Raw genomic sequence first — 19,862 nt, 5'->3', positions numbered from 1 at the left:
AGAATAGATAAACAACAAGCTCCTACTGTATAGCACAGGGAACTGTATCCAATCTCCTGGGATAAACCATCATGGAAAAGAATATTAAAAAAGAATGTATATATGTGTAAAACTGAGTCAATTTGCTGTACAGTAGAGATGGGCCAGCATTGTAAATCAACTATACTTCAATTAAAAAAAGAAAGAAATTTTTTAAAAAAGAGAGAGAGAAGTGGTTGGATTCTTGATATATTTCAAAGGCTGAGCCATTGGTTGTAGACTGTGAGAGGAAGAAAGGGGCAAAGATGACATGTAGGTCAATGGAAGGATGGACTTGCCATGGGGTGAGCTGTGGTAGACTTTGTGATAGTGGGTTTGGGAGAGAGGATGGGAGTTCAGTTTGGACATTTGCATTTGAAATGTCTTTGATTTCTTTCTGGGTTTGGTCCCTGCTTCCTCTTCGGTCTGCTCTCTCACCCCTCAGTCCCTTGCTCCTTGTTTTTGCCATTCTGAGCTAGTTGTAGCTCTGCAGACTCTTTCTTACCTCCAGGCCTTTTACACACGGTTCTTTATACTTGGAATACCTTCCCTCTCTTTGCCAGCACATGTGGATTCATCTTTCAGCCAAGTAATCATATTCTCCAGGAATCTTTGCAGCCTTTTATATGCTACCATGATCCTTATGTTTACCACTGTTGTACCACTTATTCTATATTTTAATTTCTCATTTATTTCTCTGTTTCACACAGTAAACCAAAAACCTTCTCAGGGCAAGCAGCAAGACCTGTATGCACGCCTGACCCAGAGGTGCCTGATACATTCCCTAGTGCTATGAAAAGCCTGTTCTATAGATAAATTCTCTATTTAAGGCACAGAAACACTACTGTGAGGACATATGGCTCCCCAAAGATTGGAAAGCACAGCTTTAAATCTCTCTTTGTGTGTATCCTGGAAATTTAATTCTGAGGTATGAAGCTATCACTTAACAATTGAAAAAAAAAAAAAAAAACTCACTGAAAGCCTAGGATACACATTAGCTTTTGAATTGGATACACCTTGTACACTGTCCCTCCACATGCGGATTCGTGGCGACTCCTACTAAAAACGTGCCAAAATGTTCTTTACTTCCTTTGGTGTAAGGGATGTATAATGTTTTATTCTCAAGGGTATGAAAGTAAGTAAGCTAATTATGAATAGCATTGTCAGAAACTTCTCTCCTACAGAGAAGTAAAGGATCTCATTGTCACTGGAGTTTGAAAACTGAAGTTTACTTTCCTGACACGGTTGGTGTCCGACGTCCCTGTAGTACAGCACTGCAGTGATGCCTGCTGCATTGACATTTTAAGACACAGGGGTCTTCTCTTTCTGGTCACGGCTTCAAATCTTCCCATTTGACCACAAACCTGCTTCACCTTTCCTAGGTAAGGTTTGCCACCTAGATTCCGTCTAGCCAGCCAATGTTTCTCAGATTCAGAGAGGCTGTAGCTACCTACTTCCTTAGATGTGAAAAAAAGATAAATCTCAAAACAAACAAGCGAACTTGAGTTGACACTGAAGGAGGGGGCTTTCACATCTAAGAGTCTCAGATTTGGAAGAAACCTTGAAATTAAACTTTCTATTTCAGGAAAAAAAAAAACTACTTTCAAAGCTAGTACATTAATTTTTTCATCTAATTCATAACCCTAATGACATATGTAAAGGGGAATAGCAACCAATTTTATCCAGAAATTAAACCTAAACCTCCTGTTCTTAAAAGCTTATATAGCTATGCTTCATAACTCTTTTGTATTTTTTACTGTATATAATTTTCAAAACAGGTAAACGGCCTGTATCAGTCTAATTACTGTGTGCCTTTTGTTACATTCACCCCTTTGGGTAAGAATTACACATCTGGCAGAGGTGCCCTCCTTGCTGACTTTATACAAAACATCTCCAAAATCCAACATTCCTTTGATGTTGGTGTTTAGCTTTGTGTTAGAAAGCTCAATGCGAGGGAGAGAAAGAGGCAAGACCAAGACGAGTCCTAATTGAAGAAACCTATCTCACAAGAATCCATAACAGAAGCAAAACAGGTGTGTTGCTAAGCAAAGTATTTTTTCTACTGCCCTATTCATGCCCTTTCCAAACATCTCATTTATGGGTCCGAAGCAGCTGCCACTGCACTGTTTTGTAAGCCGGAGCTGTTCTATTTAGTCTCTCCCTGCTCCTTAGAGATCTACACGTTGCTGGGTTTTGTTTTGGTTTTTTTCTCCTTAACATACTAAAAGCATGATGCGGATATGGAACACTTCTTAATTCAAACATGAAGATCTTTAATTTTATATACAGGTTACTTCAGCAATATACACTTATCCAAAGAATAGACATGTAGTAAAAGATGTGAAGTCACTGAAAGAGAGGAAGATACTGGCTTTAACTATTAAAAATTGTACAAAGGCAAGAAGGACAGTAAAAATTTATTAATGTGTGCCCTAATGAACATTTAGAAGAAACTGGAGGAGGAGGCATGGGAAGGTGATGACCAGGAAGTAAAGGCTGGCACTAAGCATCTCTCTCTGTGAACCAAGAATTCTCTCCGCTCACATAAGCCTAGATCAGATTTCCGTTTCCTTTGTTTTTTTTTAATTTTATCCTTCAAGATATTTTTAACAGATTGCATACAATAAATTTTTCGGCCACTATCAATTTTCTGCCTCCAGGTGATTACACATAGTATAAAATAAATGGTAGAAATAAATGTTTAAATTACATCTAGATGTTTTTGGATATGCTGCTTTTATCAACATTTATATTCTATTAGGAAAAGTTGTAGAAGCAGCTGAAAAGAATTCTAAGCCCCAGAGTTTTGTCAATTCTATTATTTCAGTCAAAGGCAATCCTTATTAGAATTACAAAACAAATTTATGCAAAAATAATTTTAAATCCATCCAAAAAAAAAATCTCAGTTACTGAACCTAAAATTGACTTGCCTATGCTGTGAATTAAACATTTCAGTCAAGTCGTACAACGCCTGTTAAAGCAATACATGACCAGATCTGTCATTTTATTATGTCAAATACAGCAAAGATCTATAGGTCAGTCATCGGACTGTTTGACTTCTATTTTTTGGACAAATGAAACCTCTTAACTGAATCCTACACTTAATTATCCCCAAATCCCAAGCTATATCTTTTGATCCCTATTTCAACTTAAAATTAAATTCATTTTCTGGTGTTTCTGTGTGAGTTTGCTTCAGGCTTGACTTGGAGATTTACGAATAGCATTTACTATTTGCTTGCTGACCACGTCAGTGCTCTGATCTCTGTGGGTGATTTCTACAGGCTGGAGGTGTGTTGGGAAGTAGGAGAGGGAGGTGGATTGGAGGATGATTTCATGCAGCAAAACTCAGCACCCTCACACTTGAAGCCAAAACAAATATTTTGAGTAAGAAGTAACCTCCTGGATTCAAGTAGCGCATTTCATGTGAGGATACAAGGATGTCTGAAACGTATGCCGTTTCTAATCTTCCTGCAGCAGTCTACTTCTGGACTAAGTGCCCCTACATTGCAGAGACAAAACTTGATGGAGGTGATATAAATGGTGAGCCCACCCTCATGTATGTATGTATTTATTTTGGACAACACTCCAACTGATTTTTTGCTGAAAGTGAATTGTTTTCTCGGTTGAAGTTCATGTCCAGAAACAGAGAATGATGGCAGCAAGCCCTAATCAAAGCCCTCCAGTGGGAAAGGGTGGGGGAGGGATAAATCAGGAGGTTGGGATTAATATACACACGACTAGGTATCAAATACATGACCAACAAGGACCTACTGTAGAGCACAGGGAACTCTGCTCAATATTTGGTAATAACCTATAAGGGAAAAGAATCTGAAAAAAGAATATATAGATATAGAGATAGATATATGCCTAACTGAATCACTTTGCTGCACACCTGAAACTAACATGATACTGTAAATCAACTATACTTCAATTTTAAAAAAAAGTAAAAGAAAAAATTTTAAAAAGCACTTCAGTATTTTTTGTATGAGAAGAATGGAGGGAAGCAGGTGGCACTGGAAGGAAATAGGTCTGCGTCACAGTGTAGAAAGCTGACCAACAGGCTGTAACACCCAGTGGGAATTAGTTACCCTCTATCCCCAAAGTTTAATGGTCTCTGAAATTTCCAACATTGCTGGTAACGCTCCCTTGGCGCCTGGAACTGACACTGCCCTGCTGGTTCCTACCATTTTCGTTACCTGCCTCTGCTGGGTGCTAATCAGAACCCCTGGATATAGAGTTTGGAAAGCTGTACTCTCCTATGCTACCCAAGCGCGATTTTTATCCAGGAGAGAGAATCTGTGCCTTGAAAGTTCTTGCGCCGCATGTTTCCTCTCTCTGCACGGTGAGGAGAGCTGCGTGCAAGGTGGTTTTTTCCAACTACCACTTAAGTATGTATGAACCACAAATCTCTGTCCAGCCCAGAATATTCTCCAGGTCCACTTTATCAACATTCTACTAGATACCTGCACTTACATGTCCCATTGGAATCATAATCCCCTAACACAGGGGTCCCTGGGTCCCTGTGCCACAGGGACCCCTGGGCCACAGGGGTCAGGGGTCAACCCCCGGGCCACAGACCTGTACCTGTTGGGAACCAGGCTGCGCAGCTGTAGGTGAGCGGCGGGCGGGCGAGCAAAGCTTCATCTGTATTTACAGCCGCTCCTCGTCGCTCTCATTACCGCTCCGCCTCCTGTCAGCATTATGGTGAGTGGTGTAATTATTTCATTATCTATTACAACGTAATAGTAATAGAAATAAAGTGCACAACACATGTAATGCGATTGAATCATCCCGAAACCATTCCGGCCCCTCGCCCGTGGAAAAATTGTCTTCCACGAGACCGATCCCTGGTGCCAAAAAAGTTGGGGACCACTGCCCTAACACACACACACACACACACACACACACACACACACACACTCAAATTTGTGTTCGTAATTCACAGTTCTTGTCTCAGACACCAGCAGTGATACCTGCCCATGTCACCCATTCCCTACCCTAGGAGTAATTTTAGACATTTCTTTACTATGCTCAATTAAGCACGGAGTTCAGGTAATTCTACCTTTTAACAATCTGTATTTAGTTCAGGATCTCCCGGATTCTGATTTGGATTACTGAAGGATCCTTCTACCTGGTCCCCCCCAATCTTGAGGAAGAGACATCATGGTACTGTAGGAAAAGTTGTCACTTCCTCTTTGACTGGCCTGGGTAAGCGATTTAATTTTTCTCCTCCTAGAGTAAAAATTATTAAAGTAGGTAAGCATGTAAAGCACCTAGTACTGTACCTAGAAAGAATAAATACTTGCTTTTTCGTAAATCAACTAGACTCCAATAAAAATTTTTAATTAATTAACTAATTAAAAAAATAAACACTTGCTTTTTTGACTTCAGAGTGGGGAAGCCTTCATGCTGTTTTCAAAATGATTCTTCTAAAATGCAAATCTTACTTTATGCAATTCACAGTCATGTCATTTGCTTATAAACCTCTAGTGATTTTTCAAATGAAGCTTAAAATCCTTAGCATGGCATTCAAGGCCCTTCAGGCTCCACTCCTCCTGCCATTTTTTTCTCATGGCCTGTCTTTACGCCAGTTCTTTTGCAAATACCATCACTTGTTAAAGAATTAGTTGGCTCAAACTCCATTTACTTGTGCATGGTAAGCCTACCTTTGTTGTCTGCTGCCCCCTGCCGGCCACGAAGGGGAAGAGGCAGCGCTGGCCCCTACCCGAAAGGACACACCTTTATAATTAATTCCAAGCAATGATCCGCCTCGTATAAAAATGTATTGGAACACACAGGGCTGATTTTACACATACTTCTCAAAATTTTTCAAAGTGACATGAGCCGAATAGCAGAATGAATTCACAGCCAAGTTTTCTAAGCCATTTAACACTCTAATAATGACGAAATATGTCATAGCACTCTAATAATGACGAAATATGTCACCAGGGCCTCAGCCTTCATCAGAGTTCTGTCTGTTCATCTCACTCAGAGCAGGACTGAGAAATAAAACCCTGCTTTTCTTTACGTGCACCCCCTAGCGCCTTGCCACTTAAAGGCGAGCCCCAGGACAGACGAGAACGTTCATCTTGAAAGGTTCTATCTTTGGGGCTTGTTTCCAGAGGAGCTCCTGGAAGCTTTTTGCTGCTAGAGAGACTTCCGTTAAAAAAGGAGCCCAGACCTCTTCTTCCCAAGGCTTTCAGGGTATCCTGCAGGGAGAGTTGCACCACCCTTAAACAATGTGTTACATAGAACCTTCTTTATCATACTAAGGTCGAAAAAGAGGCTGGTATAAAAACTAAGCAGAACCAATTTTTTTCTGATAACATTTTAGTTTGGCTTTTTAAAGTAGCCCTACTCATTCATTTGAATTTATGATGGAACCAGATGAGAGACCCCATATGAGCAGTATGTAATTATTGTATTAAAAAGAATTTTAGATTTGCCTTAAAAGGGATTCTGATCACATAAAAGTATTTTCTAATTCTACCCATGATCCATAAAGTCTATTGATAATAAATGTATTCAATAATCCATCTTTCCCAGTCAGGTAATCTAGATGTTTTCTTCCTATGACATCAGTCTACCAAATGCTTAGTTTCACTGCTCATGTAGCAAAGTAGTATTTCTAAACATTAATCTGTGCAATTTACATTTCTCATCCTCCCAAATTTACTCCCCACTCTCCCATTAGCCTATTTTCTGCTTATTTCCTCAAATGAAGGATGTGAGGAACAGAGGTCAGAGAAAGGGGGAGTACTCATTTTTTCCTAATTTTTGTTTTTGAAATAACAAACTCCTTAGAGGAATGTGAAAGCAAAGACAAAACATTTGGGGGCCATATATTTTTTAAAAGACTCTACAGGTGAGCTGGAAGCAGGAATGGGGAGGGATAGAAAGAGAAAGAGATAGAGAGGAGCAATTCATAACAGCACAGATGAATATGGTTTCCAGATAAAGACTTCATGAAACCTGCCTCTCCAGGAAGACAGGATCACTGGAAATTAGGGTCTGAGACCCACGGGCAAAGAAGGCCAGAGCAGCTTCCCTGGGGAGAGTCCTCATAAGCAGGTGTGACTGGAAAATATATTCAGTTAGACTGGGCCTATGTCACTAACAAAACATTGAGGATAGTGGAATGATTCTGTGTCTCCAAGAAGAAGAAGCAAGGAAGCCAAGACTTAACGGGACTGGGCAGACGAGCCCCGGGGACACCTCAGCATGAGCCTCAGAATCAAAGATCAAGGTTCACATGGGACAACTGACATCTCACTAGATCTCTGCACAGGCAAGCACCCTCCCAATTTCATGGAATTTTGCTAAGCCACTATCATTTTATTTCAAGAATTTAGATATCTATCCTGAGTGGAAGATTCTGGAATTGGCTAAGATTAAGTTTTTCCCACTGCAGTGAAATAGGTGTGCGAAATAAACATTAGGTTAAATTAGAAAAAAAAAAACACGTAAATCTATTTTTTATAAATGTGAATTTGCAACACTTACCGTTCATTCAAAATTCTCCATTCATTTGAATCCATTCAACATTCTCATTCTTTGTTAGAACTCATCACCATGTACAGAATTTGTCATCATAGCAGAAATATTCACTTTGTGTAGGACCTTGAGGATATGTTGAATTAGATTACCAGAGTCGCAAGTTTTATGCAATGAAATGTGTTTCTAATTTTTTAGGAGATTTAGGGAAAGAGAATATTGAGGGAATACCATTCTCGTAGAAGTCCATCCATCCATAACTATGCATTTCTTACTGAGTGTCAGAAAGAACATATGGCCAGCTCAAATTTCTTCAGATGACTGAAGTGATGAATATTTGAAACAAACGTATAAGAGCATTGCCACAGCTTCTGAGCCTGTAAGACAGGACTCACGGTGTCCAACTAATTGATCCAGCTTTCACATGCATATCTTCTTTGAGTTTTTAAAAATGCTGGAAGTATTTCAAAATTTGAACCACTTATTAAGCATTCAAATAAAATACTAATGTTCCACTTCAGAACTGAAAATTAGAATGATATTCCACCTTAGATTGCACTGCTGTTCTCCATCTCAATATTCTTAGATATTTCAAGATGTTCAATATGTTAAGAATGAACAAAAAGCTTAGGTAGGCTGGCACAGTTTGCAAGTAAGACTCTCAAGGGCTGCTTCCTCTTTTTAGCTTCAGACTCTTTTCTTCCACAAGGGGAAAAAAAGATCTATTTGACACATTGCTCAAGGATTCTTTTATTCTGTCACTTTTCAAGCAGAGAGTAAAAAATACCTTTCCTCTTCCCCGACTAATATATTTTGTTATTTTTCCATCAGCCCAGGAGTCTGAAAATCTGCTGAAAGTTGCTTTAGTGCACCCACATAGGAGACTACATTTTTGTCCTGAAAGGAAAAAAAAGTTCATTTCACGGTGAAACATATGCTTTATATACAGGTATATACTATATATATCTCTCTCTTAAAGATACGTATATATTCCATATAGTGTGTGTACAAATATAAATGTAATATATATACACAATACATGTTTGATATGAAACTTCTAAGAACAGATATCTTAACATGTAAAGTAAGTAGAATAATGCAAGAGAAGTTGGAAAGTGAGAACGCAAAAGGAAGAACTATATCCCAGATTACATGTTTTGATAGACATCTGTACAATATCAAATAGCATGCAAAACCCAAATTTTAAAACGAGAGCTTTCTATTTCGCTGAATGATGTATCCAGAACATGAAAATATTTAAGGCTTGGAGTTAGAAACTATTTAGTTAACATCACAGCAAAAAGACTTGAAAATTACACTAGCAGAAAGAACAAAGTGTGATGCTTTGGTAGAATATTGACAAAAACACATTAATAACCTCTTAACATATGGGTTTCCTTCTGGTACAAAGCAATCAGCAAAGAGTTTGTATTGTAAACTCTTTGTAGCAGATTGTAAAGCAGGAGCAATAAAAATTCAGAAGTTTGCAATAAAGAAGAAAATATTTCAAAACTCATTGCTAAAAGCACATTGTGGATTTTAAAAGAATATAAAAGATCGACACATCCTGACAGTAGAGCTTTAAAAGCCCATGTTTTAGAGGAGCCCTAGATTCCCGGGGCTATTCTGAAGGCCTTCCTTTTATTGTTGTTTTTTTCACCAATATAATCAAAATCTTGTGCCAAGATTCAAATTTTGTTTAGTCCAACTCCTTTTAGCTGATACTAATAAATGTTCTAATAATAAATGAAATGTGAGGAAGTACCTAATTAATATATTTGGTAAAAATACCTACATTTTATAAAAGTAAAAAAAATAATAATTTCCAGGGGTTCCAATGGTTCAGCTTTCTTAACCTTTTTGTTCCTCTCCAATATACAAACATAGCCTCTTGGTAACATACAATCCTGAAAATATTATCTATAACTCATACATCCTAGTGATGTTAGGGAAAAAACCTTTAGTCTACTCTATTTTTTAAGTAAATTATTCAGAAGGTTCAATATGTTCTAACTATTATCCTTACAAATTGTGCTTCAATTGCATGACTAATTTAAGACTGAGCACAATGAAAACATAACAGTGAGTCATGAAGTAACCCTAGTATAATTATAATCCACTCCATGAAAATAAAAAATGTCATGGCTCCTCCTTCCTCAAAAGCTCTACAAATTGAATATTAAAAAATTAACAAATCAAAATCTACCACTTTTACTAGACAAGTGACTTTCCACCCATAATTTATGAAGGGCCTTTGGTTTAGACCTATTATAAGAAAATATAACCCCTTCAAAACTTCCCAAATTAAATAGCACAAATATTTTGAAAGATATTTAAACATTAAAATCTTCTCAATAACCACAGAAAATAAAAACTCAGAACAAAAACACGTAGAACTAAATAATCTGACTATATCATTGATGAAAATGCATTTAAATAAGAAATTCAAAATGTACTTCCTTAATCTCCCTTAGCAAATTAATTGAAGTAATTTGTTGTTAAATAGAGAAATATTACCATTTATAGTAACCTCTCACCATATATAGTAACCTCTTCTCTAAATAGTAGAAATAATACTCATATATTTAGAAACAATGAATAGAGAATTAAATCAATGTTTCAACATAAAGACACACTTTAAATCTTAATTTGTCAGAGTTATTTTCCTAATTTTAATCCATATGTAATTATTTACAAATACCTAATGGCATATTAAAACAATTATCAAAAGTTTTTTTACAGCTTAATATTTGAGATTTTTTTTCATAGCAGTTTACTGTTTGAGTCACCTTGGTTATTTATATGAAATATTGCTTTTTTTTCATTAGATGTGCTTGCAAGAAATTGTTCCTAAGATTTCAGTTGACTTGTAACTCTAAAGCGCTAATTTTTCTCAGCTTGACAAGTAAACATAAAAGTCTTTTCTTATCGCCTATTGAATTTTTTGATAGGAAATAAAACATAAAAACGATTACATGTTGCTCCAGGCAATTTGGAAGCAGTTCAGTGGCTCATTACAGACCTGAAAATCCCCAGAACTCAAGATGAGTAGTGTATATCTAGATTACAAAGTTAAATACAAATTTTAAGGAGAGTCAGTCTGTGGCGATATGACATCAAGCTCTTGATATTGATCTATGCCTTAGATCATAACAGTTACAAACTAATTGCTGTAGTACTTCATTGTCACTCATAGATGTTCTAAGAAAACTTTCTCAAGTGGAAATTCTAAAATTTAATCTACCATAATGTATATATATATTTTTTTAATATTTATTTTATATTGGAGTAGATTTACAATGTTGTGTTAGTTTCAGGTGTACAGCAAAGTGATTCAGTTATACATATACACGTATCTATTCCTTTTCAGATTCTTTTCCCATATAGGTTATTACACAGTATTGAGTAGAGTTCCCTGTGCTATACAGTAGGTCCTTGTTGATTAGCTATTTTATATATAATAGCATGTAATATTAATCCCAACCTCCTAATCCCATAATATATTAACACAACATCTCAAGACAAGACCTACTCTCAACTTATATTTCACTTGATAAGTAAGGAACTTATACTGATCACATAAATGCAAATCTACCTGTATGGATAAGCAATAATATTGTATGACAAGAGCTACAATAGCTACAATTCGTTCACTTTCCCAAACAAAATAAGAATTTTCTCAGATTTAGAGCTGTCCCTGAGCCCCTACCTTTCATCCCTCCATACAAACAAACATCCCTCCATACAAACTCATCCCTGAGTCCTACTGATTCCGCCACCCTAATGACTCTCCAATCCATCCATTTTGCTCTATTTCTGCTCCGATTGCTTTATTTTAGTCCTACATTACCTCTTACTTGCAGTGTTCCAGTTGTCTGGTTTCCATGTCTCCAACTTCTGCACTTCCCGACACAGTTCATAATTTTAGTCAGGGTGAGCTTTCTCTGACCTCAGTTCTCTCCTTCAGTTTCTCTCTACTCCCTATGGTATCCACATGCCTAGAACAAAATACAGTAACATACAAAGCATACATGATCTGGCTGGTCTTTTCACCTTTATTCTCCCCAAAACCATCTCATCTTGTATTCCATATTCTAGAAACTACTTCTATTTTCTTGAACATTCCAGACCACATCATGCTTCCAAGTTTATGTTGCATCATTTGCCTACAGAATTCTTCCCTCTCTATTCCATTTCACCCACCACCATCTCTCTGAGAAATACATCCATTCACAACTGCTCAAGAAATCCAGAGTAGAAGTGATCATCCTTTCCCAGTAATGCCCACTGTGCCCTGTACGTATGCCTGCCATAGCCTCAGTAACTCTGAACTGCAGACTTGCATGTTTTGTCTCCCTATAAGTTCCTTGAGGATGGAGACTGGGTCGTATTCATCTTTGCATCCAAGGACCTGGTACAGTGCCTGGACCACCACACTGAGTCAGTGTTTATTGAATGAGCCACTGAATCGATAACACAAAAGTTTATTCTGTCTTTCTGAAGAGAGATCTGTGCCTAAATTACATATAGAAATATCTCTCAGAACTACAGACTAGCTTAATAAAGAATGATACTGGCAGTCCATGAACTGCCATCCTTTTTTTTTTTTTTAAGTTTTTGAATAGACATCGCTGGTAAGTTAAAGCACATAACAGAGTCACAGAGTAAACAAATGCTCCACAAGTTTTTTCCCTTTGGTCTCTTGGAGGCCAGTGCACACATAGTCCAAAGGAAAGCACTTCTTATTTTTCTGATGTTATCAATGACTTCAGTTCTATACTTCTTGAATTAAAATGTCCTCCACATCATCTTTACCTGCTTCTCAGTATTTAATGATACCTTCCCTGGAGGCTTAAAATGTGGTAAAGAGTTTTGTGTTCTAGAAAGGAGATTGGCATGGAGTCAGGAAATCTGTGTCCCAATACTGGCTTTTTCCTCATATGAACTTTGATATTTTGTCAAGTTGTAAACTATAAGATACGAAGGGAAAAAACTAATAGGACACCTTTAAAATCTCTATTAAAAAATTCAGGGTATTACTGAACTTCAGAAAATAGAGATTGTTGAAATGGAAAAATATATCCTCACATGTGAAACTTCATAAAAATACCAGTTATCCCTAATTTATCTATAAATTTCATACACTTACAAACATAAACTGAAACGTTTTGTGGAATCTGAGAAGTTGATCCTAAAATTTATATCAAGTAGATAAGGGTCAAGAACAGCTAACACAATTTATTGAGAAGTTTTGGAAAATTTGCCCCACCAGCTGTCAAGACTAAATATGAAGTCACAGTAACTGTGATAGCAAGTGATGATACTAAGGTGATCAACAAAAAGATCAATGGCACAGAATACAGAGCTCAGAAAGAGTCCTGTGCGAGTGAAGTACGTCAGAAAGAGAAAAACAAATATTGTATATTAACACATATATGTGGAATCTAGAAAAATGGTATAGATGAACCGGTTTGCAAGGCAGAAATAGAGACACAGATGTAGAGAACAAACGTATGGACACTAAAGGGGGAAAGTGGTGGGGTGGTGGTAGTGGGATGAATTGGGAGATTGGGATTGACATATATACACTAATATGTATAAAATAGATAACTAATAAGAACGTGCTGTATAAAGAAAATAACAAAGGATGTTAGTACAATTGGTTATCTAGTGGGGAAAATTAATTTATTACCCTTACATTATTAACAAAAATAAATTCCATTTGGATTAGTTACTTAAGTGTTAAAAAATTCAGTATGTAAAGTTATTAAAAGAAAATATATAGGGAAGAAAATGAAAGATTCCTGTGCATTTATGGACACAATGTATAACAGGTGGCATTAAAAGTCAGCAAAGGAAGGATGGGCTATTCAGTAAATACTGTTGGCACAATGGTTATGCGACCAGATGGAAAAATTAGATGCACACCTCATGCCATAAAAGGACTGGTACAGTTCTGAACACTTTAAAATCCTAAAAGCAGAAACACCATCCCTTCTCATCACAGGTGGCCCTGTCTCAAGTAAACCTGATCTGAGCAATGGAGGGGCTGTAAATCTGAGGAAGATTGGAGATGGGTACCAGAGTGGGCTGGAATTTTTATAACCATCAGTGGAAAGTGATGGGAAGGCCTAGGGGAACAGCCCAAGACTGAATCCAGAGGTGGGAAAATATACCCTGCTTCAGAGAGTGAGTTTAATAAAGGACGGTGAGAAAGACTGAAGATACTTCCTACTGTGATTGAGCAAATCCATAGCTTTAATACATTAGTTACAACGGATTAAATTGCAAAATAATAAATTCACCAATATAATAGATTTGCTACATAATGATTCAGACCAATAGCTTTCCAGCTCATATAACTATAAACAGTGGATCACTGACCCCTCTGCTTCCAAACTCCTACCTTAATTCACACATTTCTTCATTCTTTCTTTATTATTCACTCAGCAAATAGTTTCTGAATATGTCCTATATGCCAGGCTCTATGCTAGGCTCTGGCAATAAAATGGTGAACAAATGAACGCCCTCGTTGACTTCAGAACATTACAGTAAAATGGGAATTATTGGTATTACTTTACAAGTGCTGATGCAGAGGTTAAAATAAGTCATTTACTCAAGGCTGAGACAGCAAGAAAGGCACACCGCCCCCCACCCCCCGCAAATCCTCGAATGCTGAACTCAAATCCTGCATTCATTCCATTATTGCACTTGGCTCTTACTCAGTTTGAAAAATTACTATAATTGAGTCTTAGTAGTGCCTTCTTATACAATATTATTGAAAGACTGAAGTAAAGTCTGTTCTATGCCATGAACTATCTATGTGTCCCCAGGTATATAAATACTTACCAGGAAGTTTCCTCACCTAATCAATAACGTGCTTAGATTAAATGATTGCTATGACTTCCTCAAATTCTATTTTTTAAATTGTAAGGTCTGATAAATTGATGCAAATGTTGATAATAAAAGAACTTAACTTTGAAGGTATTGCTATTGAGTCACAAATTTCATTAGAACAAAGACAGGAAGACATAACTGAAGTTATTCATAACATTATATTAGAAAATGAGAGGGCAAGTTATGTCAGGCTAAACTTTTGGAAACAATACTAAGATATATTATCATTATTTCCTTTTAGCCCATTAAAAACATGAAATTACACTGACTGCATTATTATGAGGCTGTTAATATTAAGATTATATTTTGTCTTTAGCCAGAATAATTTTGGTGATTATTGTTGCCACTGAAAATACTCTTTTCAAACTCTAAATTTCTTTTATTATTGTAGCTAAGATTCTGATTAGCAGTCTTTTCCATAGGATAACTGGAAGATCTTGGCTATTAAGGAAGAAACTTTTCACTGTTTTTACATAAACTCATTGTTATTCTCTGAGACCCATAGAAGTGACACATTAAGTCCTTATTGGAAGGTCTTATATTTAAAATAAATAGTTATACTTTTCTCCCTTGATAATTTAAACATGTTATTAAAAAAGCAAAAACCTAACTATTTATGGAGCAAATTTTTCCCCTTTGTTTCAACTCACCAGCTTCCTCACCACCCTGAAGAGAATCAAGCTAATGGTACTAGGTAGCAGCTATTTAATAAATAATTGTTGAATAAATTAGTAGGTAGGTAGCACAGAAAGAAAATATACTCCAGGGAACTAAATTAGTTCATCTGCTAATTTAGTACCAGAAGTTTAGGGAAATTCATCAACCTCTATTTTTCTCATTCATTCATCAATCCATTACTTCATTCAACAGTATTTTCTAATTATCAAACCAGAGGGCTTAGCCCTGCAAATAGAGAGAAGAATAAAACAGAGGTTTTTCTTGGCTTAAGAAGGTTACTCTTAAGGCAGAAAAATATGAAAACACGATGTTACAATTGCTGTAATACAAGTATGTAGTTTCCAAAAGTAAGTGTCATTAATACTACTTCTGTGAGTGTCAGAACACTTAGGAAAGACAAAGGAAGAAAGAGCTGAGCTTGCACTTGGAAGATGAGGAGAATCCTACATGAGGAAAGCGGAGGGAATTCTGGACAGCCGGCAGAGAGGGTGCACAGGCACGGCATTGTGCAATAATAGTGGTCAGAAATTAACATTTGACCTTAACTGACGCTTGCTTGGGACCTGGTGCATTAGTCTTCTCCAGCTGCCGTAACAACATACTGTAGACTGGGTGGCTTAAATAACAGAAATTTGTTTTCTCACAATTCTGGAGGCTAAAAGTCACAAATCAAGGGGCCAGCCAATTGGGTTCTTGGTGAGAGCTCTTTTGACTTGTAGACGAACACCTTCTCACTGTGTCCTCACAGGGCAGAGAAAAGCCACTTACAGTGCCTTTGCTGTATGGGGATCAGTGCCCCACCCTTATGGCCTCATTTAACCTTAACTACTACTTTATTTTATTTTTAAGTTTTTTTTTTTTTTTTTTGGCCGTGCCACGTGGCTTGTGGGATTTTAGTTCCCTGACCAGGGATCGAACCCTGGCCCTTCAGCAGTGAGAGCTGGATCCCAACCACCGGACCACCAGGGAATTCCCAACCTTAACTACCTCTTAAAAACCCCACCTCCTCATCCAGTCACATTGGGGGTCAGGGTTTCAACATATGGATTTGGGGAGAGACACAATTCAGTCCATGGCACCTGGCGTGGAAGAAAAGTGATACATACTGTAACTCGAAGAGGAAACTGGGGCAGGATTGTGAAAGGCTTGGGTTCCATTTTTATTTCGCTAAATTTGCCAATTGGGTAGACTTGGCATGGCTGAATGGTTTGGAGGAAAAGAAAGTCCACTCAAAGGCAGATGAACAGGCTGGGGAATGGAGACGAAGGAGTCACGAAGGAGGCAAGTTCGGTGGGACTAGACCAACCGCTCACGGCTTGTGAGAAAGACGTACGCCGAGCATGATCCCCAGGTTACAGCCTGGGAAATGGAGGGACTGATGGTGGTGCTTTTCAGCGAAGCAGCAAATGCCGAATGGGAGCGGAATTGAGAGGGAGACACTGAGCAAGTGTGAATATGATGACCGAGCTAATTTTGGAGTTGAACAGATCAGAGTATCTTATGTACAACTGAATGTACTACTCTGGAGATCCCAAGAGACAAGAACCAAAGACAGAACTCTGGGGAACATTTAAAGTATAATAAGAAAGAGGGACCTAAGGAAACTAATTTGGAGGTCCCGAGACGTAGGAAAAGACCCAGAGAGAGTGGTGGCATGAAGATCAAAGGAGAGCCCCATTTCAAGAATGATGTCTATCTCAAATGCCTTAACGACGTTACATAACACAGTGGGCAAGTCCTTACCCTGCCTCTCTCTCTTGAGGTCTGCCTAACTGCAGGCAGTATATATCCTCTTCTTCTTCTTCATGTTCATTCAAGGAGAAGTGGCCGCTATGATCCAGCATTGCCTGTGCCTGGGTGGGGAAGGTGCTCTAACTCAGAAAGGAAGTATTAGCAGGTCCTAGCTGGTCTCACAATTAGCTACGCGCTTCAGTAGCAGCTTCATGTGTCTGTAAGTTGATATGTTGATCCCTATTTGCCTAATTTCTATATCTCTCTCTCAGATGGTTACAAACTTGGATGAAAAAGAGGGGTGCCTTTTAGTGGGTCCTCTCAAATCTCCATTTTTAAAATTGAGAGAAATAAGATCTGTGGGGAAAGTGATGCTTCAACAGCAAACTTCCGCAAACCCAAGGGAATACTGAAGACATTTACAAGGAGTTAATTAATAGGTGTACATATGGCGGCAAAAGCACTTGGCAGAAGCCTTGTGTTTGAATACATCACAGAGCTAATCCACTGTAAACAATGTTGATTTAGCTTTCAGAAAGTATTTTAATGGGATTTAGTCTTATGTAAACTTCCTCGTTGATAGTGCTAAAATAAATAGGTTCCTTTAAGAATTTACACAACTGACGTTTATTTAGACAGACTGCGGTAAGGTTTTTTAGATCACTTTTAAAAGACGTACCCTCCACACACCCTTTATTGTCCCTCATTCACGCTCTGAAGTCCTGAAAGTGTCCTCAATTAGATTTCCAAGCAATACTGTGACCAGCATATGTCCCGAGTGAACGAATTACACGGTTTGCCAGGATCTCTAAACAACCGCCACCAACCCGCTGGTTCCCTTAGGACAAAGGTGTGCTGCTTGGAGCTTCCTTTCTGACACAGTGAGTTTGAGTTCTGACTCCCAAACACTAAACTGACAGCTTCAGTCCCTTTATTTTTTCCCCCAAAATTTAACTCACACATTGCTCATGAAAAACAAACACTCCACCCTGTAAGGAAAAAAAAAATCCCTCCAAATAAGCTGCCTATTCTCTGTCTCCACTTTGAGAAGCTACTTTAATTGGATTCATTTCTTCTCTTTCTAGAACCCATGTCTTCATCTCTGTGCTGCTTTCTTGCTCTCTCTCCCTTTCTTCTGTCTTTAATTATGTACAAACTACCTCCCCTAACAAACTGCCCTGGACTTTTCTGTCCCTCTAACTACTTGACTATTCTCTCACTTTCCCTTTGTTCTTTCAAATTTACCCCAAATTTGTTGTCTACATCCCTAGCTACGAATAATTCTCCAATTATAATTCTTCTTTACCTGGTTTCCACTTAGACCATCAGTGTGTTATCATTCTTTGTACCAAGTGGATGTGCAAAAACTATCTATTAATTACTAGGAATTATTTTTTCCTAATCCATCCAAACAGGGTGATATAATTTAGGTTAATTACATTTTGGCATGAATACACCTTAAACTTACACAATGTCATTTGTCAATTACATATCAATAAACCTGGAGTGAAAAAAGTAATTTAACATTAAAAACACATCAGTATAAATTGATACAGCCACTCTGGAGAACAGTATGGAGGTTCCTTAAAAAACTAAAAACAGAACTACCGTAGGACCCAGCAATCCTACTACTGGGCATATACCCTGAGAAAACCGTAATTCAAAAAGACACATGCACCCCAATGTTCATTGCAGGACTATTTACAATAGCCAGGATATGGAAGCAACCTAAGTGCCCATCGACAGACAAATGGATAAAGAAGATGTGGCACATATATACAATAGAATATTATTCAGCCATAAAAAGAAATGAAATTGAGTTACTTGTAGTGAGGTGGATGGACCTATAGTCTGTCATACAGAGTGAAGTAAGTCAGAAAGAGAAAAACAAACAGCGTATGCTAACACATATATATGGAATCTAAAAAGAAAAAATGGTTCTGAAGAACCTAGGGCCAGGACAGGAATAAAGATGCAGACATAGGAAATGGACTTGAGGACAGGGGGAGGGGGAAGGGTAAGCTGGGATGAAGTGAGAGAGTGGCATGGACATATATACACTACCAAACATAAAATAGATAGCTAGTGGGAAGCAGCCGCATAGCACAGGGAGATCAGCTCGGTGCTTTGTGACCACCTAGAGGGGTGGGATAGGGAGGGTGGGAGGGAGGGAGATGCAAGAGGGAAGAGATATGGGGACATATGTATATGTATAACTGATTCACTTTGTTATAAAGCAGAAACTAACACACCACTGTAAAGCAGTTATACTCCAATAAAGATGTTTAAAAAAAAAAGAAAATTAATGAATCTCATTGACTAGAAAACTGTTATACAAATAGTTGAATCTAAAAAGGTGTGTGGCACAAAGTAGATGCTCACTGAATAAATGGGTATATTCATGAGGACATGATTTAGCACACTTCTTAGCCAAAGTGCTGAAGGACTTGTCCCACCCTCACATTTCTTCATGTACTTTGTATTCATTGATGGTGAAAAAATGCAGTCGGTTCATTTGTCTGTACCACACCAAATATGAAAGTGTTTTCTTAAAGGAAAAAAAAAAAAAACCCACTGAGATACATTCACCATGTTCTTCATTATTAGCCTGCATCACAAGTGACCAGGCTGTTGGGTACACAGTAAACATGGAGACTAGACTGACCACTGGGAAAGCTGTTATTGGACAGAGATCTCCAACAGGGTCATCAGTTCATGAACAGGAAATCACAATCTGATTACTGACTCTAGAAAGGGTTTCGCAAGTGAGAGAATTTGTTGTCGGCCAAAGGAAGACGATCAGAAAACTAAGATCAGTAATTGAAATAAACAATGATCAATGAAAAATTAAGACAATTATCTAAATAATCCAGGCAAGCTAATATTTTTGGCAAAAAGGAAAAAGAAGTTCAGAATTTGAATGGCCAGGATTGGCTCTCTGCAATCTGCACAGATAAATATTCAACTTCGAGGCCTATCTGTAAAAATAAAACCTCAGCTTTTATTTCCAAATTAGGGTTAGGTCACCTGAGGCCATTTAGAAT

The 19,862-nt window shown here is 37.7% G+C and overlaps 1 protein-coding gene across 3 annotated transcripts in view; it reads right to left on the bottom strand.

Annotated features, from left to right (window-relative positions):
- Positions 1-19,862, bottom strand: part of LOC309660798 (uncharacterized protein) — a 336,267-nt gene that overhangs the window by 23,269 nt on the left and 293,136 nt on the right. Inside the window, exon 10 of one of the 3 annotated variants that reach the window (XM_082461925.1) lies at positions 11,363-11,510. The exons of the other annotated variants lie outside the window; for them this stretch is intronic. The gene's annotated coding sequence lies outside the window, so the exon portion shown is untranslated. The remainder of the gene's footprint in view (positions 1-11,362; positions 11,511-19,862) is intronic. 3 annotated transcript variants of the gene reach the window in all.

This window comes from Balaenoptera physalus (genome assembly GCF_965194825.1).
Source record: "Balaenoptera physalus genome assembly, chromosome: 5".
Classification (NCBI taxonomy): Eukaryota; Metazoa; Chordata; class Mammalia; order Artiodactyla; family Balaenopteridae; genus Balaenoptera; species Balaenoptera physalus.
This window is presented reverse-complemented; position numbering and strand designations above follow the sequence as displayed.